The sequence below is a fragment of the Paramisgurnus dabryanus genome, chromosome 20 (assembly GCF_030506205.2).
Source record: "Paramisgurnus dabryanus chromosome 20, PD_genome_1.1, whole genome shotgun sequence".
In the NCBI taxonomy this organism is placed as follows: domain Eukaryota; kingdom Metazoa; phylum Chordata; class Actinopteri; order Cypriniformes; family Cobitidae; genus Paramisgurnus; species Paramisgurnus dabryanus.
In genome coordinates, this window is record NC_133356.1 from 7,198,071 (window position 1) to 7,213,375 (window position 15,305).

The following is a 15,305-nucleotide window of genomic DNA, read 5'->3' on the forward strand; positions in this document are numbered from 1 at the left end:
TTATTTTTGTGATTGTGCAGTCCTGACTCTATTTTATATATTAGTTATCTTTGTACCTTGTATGGTGTGTGTTTGCTTTATGCTTAAGTACTGTTACTTTAATTTACCTCCATTTTAGTGTTGAGAACCTGCCTAACAAAGCGCTGTCTTGCAGTGTTGCCATATCCACATCTAGTTGGGCTTAACCATACTGTTGTGGCACTTAACCATTTTTTGGCTTTGGCTCATTAAGGGGCGGTTTCCCGGACCAGGATTAGCTTAATCCAGGACAAGGCCTCAGTTTAATTAGGAAATACAACTAGTTTTAACAAACATGCCTTATTAAAAACATTACCTGTGTGCATTTTGAGGTAAAACAAAGGGCTCTGATGTATTTTAAGATATGTAAGTACAAGTTGTTTTCAGTTTGGAGAGCTCTTAAAAGTGTTTAAGTCTAGGACTAGTCTAATCCCTGTCCGGAAAACCGTCCCTAAGTGTTCAAGATTTTCATGTTATTAAAGTGGGAAGGTGCCAGTCACAATATTTAGTTTTTCTTTTTAAGGTAAAGCATTTATTATGGGCATTTTTCTTGTTCACTGTTTATCATGCAAGATCTGGCACCACCAGTGAACAAAAAACACTTCTGATTTTGTGAACCGTGCAAAAAGTCATTTTTCCATACTTGGTAATTATTTTTCAGAAGAGAGACCTGTCATGTCCATAATGCACGAAAAAAAAGTGATGTCAGAATCAGAAATATGCAATCGATTGATGCCAAGATTGGTGCTCTGTTGTGCATCTTGGCAGATGTGGCAAACCAGGCCGACCGGGTATTCCAAGGCTCAAAATTGCGACTGTTTTGGTCGCATATGCAACCGAAATTTAATCTGTGCGACCTTAAAATATATTTTGGAGCATTTTTGCGACTGCCCATTTTGTTGTGGTGTGACTTGATTTAGAGTGTGTAATCTGTGTGTTGTTCCAGGTTCAGTGTTCTCTCCAACATTACATAACCAATCAAATTTCACCATTAAGTTCTTGCGTTTAATGAAGACCGCAGATTGGCTAATATGAATGTCAATCATTCCTTGTTGCCATGCTACGTTGGTACACAAACTAGCGCGAAAATGTGAAAAAAACGAACCGTAAGCATGAAGAGAATGAACCTTGTATTGATGTGGAACACGACAATGGTGATGGTATGTTTTTGTTGTGTTTTTTAAAACATTGCTTATTTAGTAGTAATAGAATCCTGGTAACGCAGTTATCAATACCAATATATATTAGCCTTCTATATTAAGGTCACTTTTGTAATGTCACAATTAATCAGTGATTTATGTGTTTGCTAGATTTTTTATTGTAATCATAATTATGTTACCTGTAATTGTTAAATTATTATTGCTGCTATACTATTTCAACAGCATTTGGGTATTATTTTAGGAATCTATGCAGCAAAATGGTGTTTTATTTTTAATAAAATAAATCTATTAACTTATACATTGTAGTTGTTGTGCTTTTTAATTTTTGGATGGGTGCGCCTAAATTTGTGCTGGTGCTCCTTACTCTTCAAAGTTGGGAGCACCAGTGCTACAAAATAAAGTTAATTTTGAGCCCTTTATTCCAGATATTCCGAAAATTATATTAATAATCCATTGTGCATCCGCTTAACAATGTAGATATTTAAGAAATGTCAACTAAACATGAACTAAAAGTAAAAAAAAAAGGAAAGCACAAACATCACAAACAGGTATAATCTCCAATACAAACAATGCATGCATTCTATCTAGTATAACTTGTAACCTTCAATTAAAAGTTCAGTGCTTTTAAAGATGAACAGCAGGCCTTGGTTACATTTAATCTCTTTGTGACTCATTTCAAATTCATTGCCTTGGGCGCCAGGCCTGTTTTCCCATCTGGAAAATTTTCAAGGTTAGGAGCCTTAGTATTGGCCGGAGCACACATCTATTTAATTTGCCCACTATTCTCATCCTCTCAGAAGTTGATGATTTTGACTCGCTGCCATGTTATTACTCATGGCAGAAATTATATTGTAGTAAATGCTGCAGTATGTTTGCGTATTTGTGCTAAATTTACTGCAATGACACTGAAAGCAGTCAAAATTTCTAAATCTGCATAAAATAAAAGTTGCATAAAATAAAATGCACAATCATTGTTACTTCTTTGAAACGACATAATAAATTGAAAACACATTTTAACTAGCTGACATGAAGGGCTCAATGAACAAGGACATGTGAATGACAGTAGCCTACTTTTTCACATTGATTCGATTTTAAGGCGGAGGTTGGGGATAATCTGATGAGCCAGAGGCGGTCGCACACATTTGCCTGACACAAATCACACGTGATGCCACTTTTACAACCAAAATAGGTTTAGACGTCTGTTCATGAAGCATAATACGATGCCATGCCACATGCTTATAAGTTTAACTCTCGGTGCATGATAAAGCTCACATGAATCTCATCTACTACAGTCATAAGATGAGCTCCGGTCCAAACCACGTGCGCGTGCCCACAGAAATCATGGTATATACTTGTTCAGTGTATAGAATAAAACTTTCTCAAATCATCCTTCAGATACATAAAGATTACTATGAGATACAGTATTAGAAACTGTTTACTCCGGTGTAAACTTCTTTAAGAACTGACTTCATACATTTTAATAAAAAAACATCTTGGCATCTTTTAAGAATTTGCAACCATGGCTATAAAGTTTGTCGTTTTAATTAAAGGGTTTTCTTTGATATCAATGCAAAGTATTTTTTAATGAACGAGCACTTTTGATTGTATACGATTGTATGTATACGAACACGTTTAATGACGCAATCAAATTCGCGCCATGTGTAGCCTATAAAATGGCACCGGGACAATACGAGAAGAACACCACACTATAGAGTTTAAAAACGAAAAAACGTTTATATCGCCGTTATACAGAAAACCCCGTGAGTGAAATTTTCCCGTTAACTTATTCATACACGCGACTTGCTTAACCGTTCACTATGTACCAGATATAAGTGAAGTTAAATAACATAGATATAAAACACAAACGTAAACTAATATTGTAAACAATGAAGTCAACAATCTTTGAAAGCTGGGAGCATGAAAGTCTGATCTTACCTGAAGATAAGCTCAAATCGGATCTGTTGTGTGTCCGGTGTTCAACACGAGCGAAGTGAGTGAGTTGTGTGCTATGCGGTCGAGTCGGGAACCCCTCGTGGTTACACGCGCACGCACACTGGGCTGGCACACACCCCCATGCGCACGCACATAATGAATTGAATAACGTAACAGCCTAGATAAGAGGACAAGATAGCTAATACGTAGTAGTTTAATACTTTATTTTAACCTCCATTTGCCAAGTCAACATTATAATCCACTGAATACTTTTATAATATAGCTTAAGCCTACATCTTGAATGCACAGAACATTCATGGCCAAATTTAGCATCTTTAGGTGTGCCAACACAAATTTTACACTTTCCCTCTCTTGTGTTGTTTTTAGTGTTCGGGATACAAACATTGGAAGTGAGATTTCACACCAAAGGAGTCTACTGTCTTCCCATCGGAACACAGCTGCAAAATCAGTACAAGTTCACCACCAGTCTGCTGTGAGTCTTTATCACGTTTTCAAGGTTGTGTGATGGGTACAGTTTTTTTTCTGTACCCATCACACCCATACCCATATTTACGGTACAACCCTGTGTGTACACAGTGTGCTCTGTTATGTTGACTTGGTCCTCTTATTATTTAGGGATGGGATGTGTCGGATGAATTTGTATGTTTAAAATAGAACAGTGGTGTATTCTTAAGGCCTCCATGCGGCTAGACGCTGTTTGCACATTCATTCAGACTGCTTCCACCTACACACCATGTCTAAAATCAACTGTGGTTTGGGTGAGACAGTCTCTCCAGTTTAATAAGTCAACACAAACAGGAAAAGTGGAGTGTGTAAAAAAAACTAAAACACACGTCACGACTACATTCGGTCTGATGAAGAATAGGACTAGGAAATCACAAGTGTCTCTTCATTAACAAGTAATTGATTTAAAACAAAACGTAATAAAGCTATTTTTTACGGTAAATGTGAGTCATAATCTTAACCAAAATGACTTTAATTTTCCAACGTAGGTTAGTTCATCCAGAAATACTTTTTTATGATGTTATATCATGTTATAAATCAACTGAAACGTAATATCAAATGATTTGACTGCTTTTTTACACAACTATCTTCAAATAGGCCAAAAAAAGGTTTTTATCAGGCTCAAAATCTCTTAAATTTTTTTTTTATATGTTAGTGAAACACCTGGTCATCATAAAAATACTATAAGAAAAGATTGTATACTCAAGCAGAAAGTTTTTTTATGTCTATGGCATAAACATGAATGAGATCAGAGCAGTTTGAAACATTGAGATCTTATACATTTGAGACTTAACATCTGAGATGAACTTCATTTATTTATTTTTTCTCAATTTAATTTGTAGCTTTTTTAGGAAAAAGAATTGAGATTAAAGACATCGCATTTGATTAAATAATGATGGTTTCAGATATTTATGTCTGGTTTAAGGCTGTTTGCAGGCTACGAGATGTATCTGATCAGAGAAACAGGAGATGAAACGGTGAAACAATTTTAATCTCTTTGCCATGTGACATGAAATGAGATCTGCACAGTCACTGCTGTGCTCTGTGTCTGAACAAATGTCACGGGCTTATTGTTTGTTAGCTTTGCAGAGGCGGATATAATTGTTCAAGTTGTTTATTTTTTAAATTAAAATGTCTTAAGAATGAGCAATATGAGAAACGAGGGGAAAGTTTCCAATCCCGTACGAAAATGAACCATGTTTTTTTGTGTACTAAACATGGTTTTTAATGTATTGATTACTATTAGCAAAACCATAGTTTTACTACAGTGTCCAAGGTTATTTTGTGGTAACCATGGTTTTACTAGGGTAATCATGGTTTGTTTGTTGTAAAACCATGGTTAATTTTGAAAAATGAATTTCGATATTCTCTTAAAAAAAATCTAAATTCATGCAGTTTTGCTCTCCAAGAAAAGTCATTAAAAAATATGAAAACCAGTTAAACTACTGATTGAGAAAATAATGTGCATATATGTGTGTGTATGTGCAGTCGCATCATATTTTATGGAAAATAAGCCGGATATGACCAACTCTGAACACTCTAATTGTTTTCTATAAGGATTAACAAGGTTTTCCTGCTAAGGGAGGAGTATCCTGACATCCACTCAAAACATACCAGTGATCCATTGTCCACATGCCACTATCACCTGAGACACAGTAACCAAAGACAACAAGAGGAAACATGATGCAACTGCCTGATGACCTATGCTCTTAAAAATAAAGGTGCTTCATGGTGTCATTGAAAAAACATTTTCGGCTCAATAGGAACATCCAAAGAACCTTTTCTGTTTCATAAAAGCTTGTTTAGGTTATAAAAATGAATGAAAGAAATTGTTATTTTAAGAAACTTCGACTAAATGTTTTTTTTCTAAGGCATCCCTGTGAAGAATCTATTAAGCACCTTAATTTTTAAAAGTGTTACTTTGATTATTTGGCAAAATGTGACTGATGCTTCTGTATAGCTCAATAAGTAGAGCATCCCCAGGGAACACACATACTGATGAAAATGTAAACCCACTGTCTGTCACCTCGGATAAAAGAATCTGCCAAATGCATAAATGTAAATGTATTGTAATGTAAATGACTTGTGGTTAAGGTGTAGTGCATTAGCTTGTTCCCATGTTGTTAGGTGTTTTGGGTAGTTGCTTTTGAGATGATGTGTGTGGTTCCCTATTTCAAAGTATGTGTTTTGCGCATCAAGAGATCCTGTGTGCATCACATGTTTTGTCAAAATAAGTGCCTGCTGCAGACGCGTCTAAAAGGTTTATGATAAAAGAGACGCTTGCGTTTGCCAGATACTCGTATAATCTCATGCGTAATCAGAGATTACTGTTAAGGGAGTGTCTTGCGTGTATTTTGTGAACGTGAGCGTCTCTTTTATCATAAATGGTTTTTACGCGTGTGCAGCAGGCACTTATTTTTCGTTATATAGTCACGTATTTTTTTATTCTTTTTTCGTGCTATTATCACGAAATTTCGTGTTTTTTTCGTGATCGTATAACGAATTCCTGTTTTCGTGTGATTATCACGTATTGGTTACTCAACTGTTTTGTCCTATTTTCTTACCATTGTCGCTTCGGTTTAGGGTTAGATTTACATAAAATGACATCCCTAACCAAACCCAACTCTAACCCTAACGCCAGGCGACATATAAAAAAATAAATCAGAAAAAATAGTATAAACCAATATATAAAGTGACATTCTAATGCAAGCACCAAATCTAACCCTAAACCGAAGCGACAATGGTTTAAAAATAGGAAAAAGCAGTTGAGTAACCAATACGTGATAATCACACGAAAACAGGAATTCGTTATACGATCACGAAAAAACACGAAATTTCGTGATAATAGCACGAAAAAATAATCTAAAAAATACGTGACTATATCACGAAACTTTGTGAGACTGGGTAGTATTTTGACAAAACACGTGATGCACATGGTTCACATGATGTAAAAAACACATATTTTGAAAATGCAAGCAACACACATGACACTCCGAACACTTTTTTTAAATTTGCGCACGTCGGATAGCAATCACGTGCCGCCACTGATATGGATATTTTGCACAACAAATTTAGCAAAAATCGCTTCTGGTGTATTGCATGTGTTTTCAAAGAAACTACCAAAGATAAGCGGAATAACCTATCGTGTCTGTAGATTGATCTTATAAAGGGGACATTTAGATTTTTTTAAGATGTCAAATAAATATTTGGTCTTCCCAGAGTACATATGTGAGGTTTGAGCTCAAAATATCATATAGATAATTTATTATAACATGTTAAAATTGACACTTTAGGTGTGAGCAAAAATGTGGCGTTTTTGGGTGTGTCCTTAAAAATGCAAATGAGCTGATCTCTGCACTAAATGGCAGTGCCGTGGTTGGATAGTGCAAATTAAGGGGTGGTATTATCCCCTTCTGACATCACAAGGGGAGCCAAATTTCAATGACCTATTTTTTCACATGCTTGCCTAGAATGGCTCAAAACTAAGTTACTGGGTTGCTTTTTTCTGGGTCACTGATATTTGGATGCTAAATAAGAATAAAATGCCACATATAAAAAAACTAGCCAGGTTATATGGGAAAACATAAAAAGCCTATTGCCATCAGCTGTTCATGTTAACACTTTCTCGACAAGCGGGTTCAAGTTTGACATTCTGCAAAAAGCCTCTTCTCCATGAACAGTAGTAATAGTGATCTATTAATCGTATTACTAAAGAAATTCTTAAGTGATTCTCGAACATACTGTATCACGTTTAATCATTATAAAAATATTTGTCAGTTCCTTATGAAACACTTCAAACTGTTTCATGTCCATGCACATCAAATTTTATCAAAACACAGGCTCAAAACAAACTCATAGCTCCATATCTGCACTCCTCAATATGCAACACAATGATTAACCCTGAAAAAGGTTAGGAGACACACAAATATCAAATCTGATGTACGTGACCAGTGTGGGAGTTTAAAGTGGTAGAAGTAGCAATAAGTATTAAGTTACATATTAGCCATAATAGACAAGACTGAGGCGGATGCATCACATGATTTCTAATCTTGTATAGTCTAATTCTTTAGAGAAACACTTCTAAGGATTGTCATATGACCTTCCCTTTAAACCTAATAGACCTTGACATGCCAGAAAATATCCTACGCTACATTTACTAGCAGACTTATATGAAACTGCACTATATGAAATCACAGTGACACCATATGTAAAATCCATAATGAAACCTTTACATACACAATAGCAAACATGCTAATATGTTTGTTTTAATGTTAGATATCACAAATCATATATATATGTGCACTTACGGTTTATTATTGTGTTATGTCTCTCGTCTCATTTTGTCCTGGCATAGCTCAGATGTTTCTGCTTGTTCTCTGCAGGCACACGGGGTACGCTTGCACCGAATCTGTCCCAGTATCGGATCGTAGCCAAATGAGTCTGCTGTTTCTATAAATAAAGTGAAGAACGACTCAATGTCTGTTCACAACGAGGTGACATTGGTGAACAGCTGTATAACCAACAGCCTAGAAAATGTTATAATAAAGAGTAATTAAAAGTTTATGGATGACAGGGATAGCATATGGTTGGGAATTAAAACCTTAAAAGAATTTCAGAATGGAAAGCACATGCTGTTTTTGTAATCTGTCCTGCCAAAGCCTTATACAGTATGGTATCTTTTATGTGAAATACATCATGCCAAACTGAATATAGACTAATAAAAGTAGGCATTGTTTTCAAACAGGATAATTTCATTGCTGTATAGTACAATAATATTGAGTAGGAGTGCGAGTATCTGGCAAAAGCGAGTGTCTCTTTTATAATAAACCCCTTTAGACGCGTCTGCAGCAGGCACTTATTTTGACAAGACACGTGATGCACACTGTATCGCTCCACGCGTAGAACACATATTTTGAAATGACGAACCACACACATGACGGGCTACATACATGTTGTGACGAACTTCGCCCTCGAAAGAAGTCAGCGGCCACCACTAGACATAAGTATGCTTATAGCGGGGCGTCAGTTTGTGTTGAAAAGTGGTGGGGACAAAAGATCAGATGAGAAAACATTACAGCAGGACGGGAAAAATATTGAATAATGACGCATAAAAAATGGGCAAAAAACACACCATAAGCACACAACGCAACATATGTGACCCTGGACCAAAAAAACAGACATACACTGCAAAAAATTATTTTCAAGAAAAAATATTTGTTTTCAGTAAAAATATCAAAAAATTCTTAAATTAAAATGCTTTTTCTTAATGAGCAAAACGACCCAAGAAAATAAGTCTAGTTTTTAGACAAAAATATCCAATTTAAGTGATTTTGTGCATAAAACAAGCAAAAAAATCTGCCAATGGGGTAAGCAAAATAATCTTGACATTTTTTATTAAACACTAAATTCAGGAAAAATTTGCTTACCCCATTGGCAGATTTTTTTGCTTGTTTTATGCTCAAAATCACTTAAATTTTATATTTTTGGTTTAAAACTAGACTTAATTTATATATTATATATATATATATATATTTACTGAAAGCAAGACAAAAATACTAAGAATTTTTTTTCTTAAAAATCCTTTTTTGAAGTGTAAAACAAGCCAAATTATCTGCCAATGGGGTGAAATTTTTTTGCTTAAATTAAGTTTTTAAGAAAAAACTAATCTTATTTTAAGATTTTTTTCTCACCCAATTGGCAGACATTTTTGCTTGTTTTAATCATAAATTCACTTACATTGTATGTTTGGTCTAAAAACTAAACTTATTTTCTTAGGTCATTTTGCACATCAAGAGAAAGCATCTTAATTTAAGAATTTTTAGATACAAAAGTAGGAAAAGTAGGAAAGTCATTTTTGCAGTGTATGTCGCACAGGTATTGCTCTTTTTTTCAGAACATTTTAACCAAATGCTTTCAAAAAGTGGTGGGGACAAAATCAGCCATTTCAAAAAGTGGTGGGGACATGTCCCCAGCGTCCCCAGTGTAAATGACACCTATTTGCTGTTTTAGATAAGGGGGGCTTTAAAGCAAATACTATTTTTTATTTTTCACTCCATTTATTGCTCAAATATGACCAAAATATTTCTTCATTTCTTCTTGCCAGTTCACTGTATGTGTTTTGCCAACCGTAAGCTGGCCAAACTGCTGAAAGTCCAGACAGAAAGAATGCTTGAACAAACTTTAGAAAATCTTGCACCAATTTTTCAAGAAACATCTCCTCAGGCCTGACCGACTACTTAAATGTGTTAGAAACTACTTTGAAAATGATTTTCTGTTAAGGACATTTCATCACTTACCGTTTTATCAGGTGTGGAATGATAGAGAAAGAAAAATACAGTTAAATAACGTTAAAATACTGTTGCATTCTCCATAAATGTTTGTACAGAGTGAAGAAGTTGATATAAAAATGTGTGTGCATGTTTTGGCCGTTATTAAAATATTTTTTTAACAAATAGGATAAAAAGTGCATACCTGTGAATATCAAGATTACTTGCAATTTATGCTGCGCTCCAGACAACTTGGATTTAGGACTACCCGCTAAAAACATCAGGAAATAACATCAGGGGTGTTTTCTCAGACAGGATTTAGCTCAAACATGCATTTTAGTCTGGGACTAGGATAAATTCTGTCCGGGAAGCCACCCCATAAGTATTTAGTAACATTAAAAGAGTGTACTTCCAGACATTATTTTTCTTTTGTTGAGACGGGAAATATCCTAAATCCGAGTTGTTTGGAATACAGCATAAATGCTTCATACCTTATTTTGATTATCTTTGAAACAATTTAAAGAAACAAATCCGGTAAAACAGCAGCTTGTTTGAGATTGAGGTCATTACTCTGGATGCACTTTAACTGTGTTGCTTTAGGTTCTTCCGACTCTGCTCATTTGAGTTTTGTCCTATTGTGTTTTGAGGTTTGAAGCCATTCAAAACTTTTTGTTTGTTTAAAATGGTCTGTCATTTTCCTGATAGTATACTATAGTATATAAGGGATGACAATGTTTTTACATCTGTTCTTCCGTTCTCTGAAGTCTCTCTTGGATCACTCAGATGTTGTGATAAAGGCCCAGTTGTGGAATTCATGTTTTTTTCATCCTTCCTTCACACGCTCGTCTTCCTCGGTATGTGGTTTCCCGCTCTGTCACGTAGTCTTTTGATGACCTCTAGGTTAAGTCCCAGTATGTGATGGGAATCAAACAGCAGGTGTCACTCAGTGTGTGAGGGTTTTACTGTGAACTACTCAATCCAGGAAAGTCCACTTGAACCTTAAAAAAATCAACATGACCTGCACTGTTTGTGTGACTGACATGAAAGTATCTAATCTCGTATAGTGCTCTTACTTTAAGTAATCAAATATAAATCATTTGCCTAGCCAGAGAAAATGGAAAAAAATTACTTGCATTAAAGGATTAGTCCACTTTCATAAAAAAAATCCAGATAATTTACTCACCCCCATGTCATCCAAAATGTTAATGTCTTTATTTTTTCAGTCGAGAAGAAATACAATTTTTTGAGGAAAACATTCCAGGAATTTTCTCAATTTAATAGACTTTATTGGACTCAAACTGACAAACATTTTCAATGCGTTTTTAAAATTGCAGTTTCAACGCAGCTTCAAAGGGCTCTAAACGATCCCAAACGAGGTATAATTATTATCTAGCAAAATGATGGACATTTTTAAACCACAACTTTTCGTCTTGCACTAGTCGTGTGACACGCCAGCGCGACCTTTCGTATTACCAGTGGCGGCTCGTGACTGCTCATGCGAGGGGCACTAATTCAAAGTATGTGTTCGGAGTGTCATGTGTGTTGCCTGCATTTGAAAATATGTGTTTGTTACGTCAAGTGAACCATGCTCATCACGTGTTTTGTCAAAATAAGTGCCTGCTGCACATGCGTCAAAACCGTTTATGATAAAAGAGACGCTCACGTCCACAAAATACATGCAAAACACTCCCTTAAGAGTAAACTCATGAGATTATGCGAGTATCTGGCAAACGTGAGCGTCTCTTTTATCATAAACCCTTAAGCAGGGGATTTATTTTGACAAGAAACGTGATGCACATGGATCCCTCGACGCGCAGAACACATATTTTGAAAAAATGAACCACACATATGACGGGCTACATACATGTTGTGACAAACTTCACATCGAGGGCCCTTGAAAAAAAGAAGTCACCGCCCGCCACTACATATTACATAATCACGTCAAAAGGTCACGGATGACGTATGCGAAACTACCACCCCAGTGTTTACAAGTGTGTAGAAAGAGGATTGTTGTCGAATGATACTAATTAATGTCTTTGTGTCAGTTTATTGATTTAAAATAGTCCGCAAGTGTGTTTCACATATTTAATGCGTGACTTTTAGACGTGATTGTGCAATACGTAAGGTCACTGGCGTGTCACACGGCTAGTGCAAGATGAGAAGTTGTGGTTTAAAAGTATAGTTTTTTTATTTCCTGTCGAAAATGACAAGCGTTTTGCTAGATAAAACCCTTATGCCTCTTTTGGGATCATTTAGAGCTCTTTGATGCTGCATTACAATTGTAATTTTAAAAATGCATTGAAACTGTGAACTGTTTGGGTCCAATGAAGTCTATTAAATAAGAAAAATCCTGGAATGTTTTCCTACAAAAAAAAAACGTAATTTCTTCTCGACTAAACAAAAAAAGCAGCCCAGTCTCATGAAATTACGTACCTGTAGTCACATAATTTTATTCTTTTTTATTATTTTTCGTGATACTGCCACGAATTTCCATGTTTTTTCATGATCATTTCACGTATTTCTGTTTACGTGTCACTGTCATGTATTGCTTTCTCAACTGTTTTGTCAATTTTTCTTACCATTGTCGCTTTGGTTTAGGGTTAGATTTACATAAAATGACATTCTTACCCAAACCCAACTCTAACCCTAACGCCAGGCAAAAATATGAAAAAAATAGGATAAATACTTAAAGTGACATCCTGGGCCCTATTTTAACGATCTGAAACGCAAGTGCGAAGCGCAATGCGCAAGTGACTTTGTGGGCGGATCTTGGGCGCTGTTGCTATTTTCCCAGCGGGAGAAATAACTCTTGCGCCAGGCGCAAATCAATAAGGGGTTGGTCTGAAGTAGGTTCATTATTCATAGGTGTGGTTTGGGCGTAACGTGAAATAAGACGCTATCCAACATTCCCTTTAAACGCAATTGCGCAAGTTCCATGGCGGGTTGCTATTATTATGACGGATTTACCAGGCGCACGCCAGGAGCGGTTTACAGCCGAGGAGACCGACATTCTTGTAAGAGCAGTCAAAGACAGAGAAGTTGTTTTGTATGAGGATGTGAGAAACCCGCCCAAATCAGCGTAGGTTAAACAGGCGTGAGAGGAAATAGCCGCAATTGTCTCATCAGCTGGCATCCCCATCGTTGCGCCAAGCGCTACAATGATGTCAGGAGATGGGGGAATCCCAAGCTTGCCAGCATAAATCGGGCACCCCGTGTAACGGGAGGTGGATCTGCCTCTACACAGACGCCAGCAGAGGACATCGCTGCGTCCACCCTCACCGCTGAAAGGGTTTGGGGGCTTTGAAATCGGACCCAAGAAACGCAAGCAAGGTCCAACCCCAAAGAACACTTACAAATCAAGTTCATATACATTAAGGTTTCTTATGAAAACATTTTAATTATTATTTACATCAAATAAACGTAATACAGCCACACAACAAACTTATGAAAATATTTTAATCGTTATTTGCATGAGAATTTTTTAACGCAGCCACACAATAAATAAAAACCATGTGTGTGCGCGTTGTGCACGCTATACATTATGGTCAAGCATGCGCCCTTAAAATAGCATAATGAACAACGCGCAACGCGCCACTGACTTTAAACTTTTTTTTCTGGTCAGTGGCGCAATTGTTTTTTGAAACTGCAAAATAGCATCAGGGATGGTTTGCGCCTCCTTTTTTGTGCTGAACCGCCCAGGGAGCGCAAGTTCATTCCCTAGTTTGCCGACGTGCGTCTGTGGAGGGAAAAACGCGCTGTGCGCCGGTGCAAAATACGAATGATACATGCGTCACTGACAAAGTCAATTGCGCTGGGTGCAAGATAGGGCCCCCTAACACAAACACCAAATCTAACCCTAAACCGAAGCGACAATGGTTTGAAAATAAGAAAAAGCAGTTGAGTAACCAAAACATGACAATGACAAATAAACAGAAATTCGTGACAGTATCACAAAAAATAATAAAAAAATTACGTGACAATAAGTACGTAATTTCGTGAGACTGGGTAGATAAAAGACATCAACATTTTGGATGACATGGGGTTTAGTAAATTATTGAGATCTATTTTTTATAAAAGTGGAATATTCCTTTAATTGCCAAGTGTAGCCAAATGCATCCCAAATCAGCAACTGCATCACAAGGCAACACCAATGTCCTATTAATCACCCACTATACACTACAGTACATAATGAACTTTAGTACACTGCTACACAGTGCATACTAAAAATACAATAATTGTGATGATGTTTGCTTTAATATGCAGCACTTTATTTATTTAAAGTCATGCACTGTAAAAAAAATGATGTTTTAACAACTTGGTTTTGCAAAACAAGTTGAAATTATTTAACTTATTTTTTTTAAGTTAAAGTAACATAAAAATATATTTTTGATTTGACAAAAATGCAGCATTTTTTTCAATTGAAACCATGACCTTTGCACTGCTAACCCAATGCCCTGCCATTTAAGCTAAACAGAAACATTTATTATCAAATGCTGCACTGAGCGTTCCAGCTCCAAACTCCCTAAAACCTTGAAGCTGATAATGAGAAACACATTCTGTTTGTTAAGCTAATTCTTCACATTCCTCATTTATCCATAAAAACATATCTGCGCTTAATCTTACAGAGAGCTTGGATTTCATAGCCATTATCAAATATTTTTTTTGGTTTAACTTTTGCTTTTGCAGGATCACTATTTCCAGGTGAATGATAGCTTGTATTCTTTCTTTCTTTACGGATTTTCTGTCTCATTCCTAAAACATGGACCGTGTGTGGTCTTCCCAGCACCGTGAACTGGGTGGAGTCAATCAGTGGAGGTTAGGAATGCATTTCTAACTAATTAGCTTAACGTTGTAGCCAGCGTAAGGTCCGGGTCGTTCCCTCTTAAGGGTTGGCTGATCACCTCTGAACACAGGCATATGTCGGGTTTTAAGTTTGGGTGGCCCTTTAAAACTATTTAAGGGTAAAGAATAGTGACATTTCTGTGCACGGCTGTCAGTCTTACATCCCATCATGATCTTTCATTGGAATGTACTTTTGTGCAATGCACTCGCTAGTTGACAATGTTCACAGAAAACTTCAGAAATGAAATGTCAAATAATTCATTGTAACTTTAAATGGGCTCTTCTGCATCTGAGATGTTTCTTTAAATCTCAAGTTTGTCTAAAGTTTAAACTTGTTTTGTGAATGTGTGAATTTTCTGCTCTTGAACACACATATTTTTGCACACAAGGCAGTCTATAGACATGTGGGTGTTTACTCAGAACTGGTTTTGTGAATAGCATAAAGCCACAGACGTACAGAGTGCCCATCCTATGGCACCAGTAAATCTTCTGTGCTGAATTCATCTCAGTCTTTGCATTTGAATTCATTAAGTTTAATGGAGCGTCTTCAGGATGTATTTGT

At 36.3% G+C, this 15,305-nt stretch overlaps 1 protein-coding gene across 2 annotated transcripts in view; it reads right to left on the minus strand.

Annotated features, from left to right (window-relative positions):
• Positions 1-8,091, minus strand: part of slc29a1a (solute carrier family 29 member 1a) — a 30,207-nt gene extending 22,116 nt beyond the window's left edge. The window contains exon 1 of one of the 2 annotated variants that reach the window (XM_065296171.2): positions 7,943-8,091. The gene's annotated coding sequence lies outside the window, so the exon portion shown is untranslated. Of the gene's footprint in view, positions 1-3,113; positions 3,259-7,942 lie in introns of those variants that run through there. The other variant, XM_065296170.2, reaches the window with a different exon arrangement.
• Positions 8,092-15,305: the final 7,214 nt, after the last annotated feature.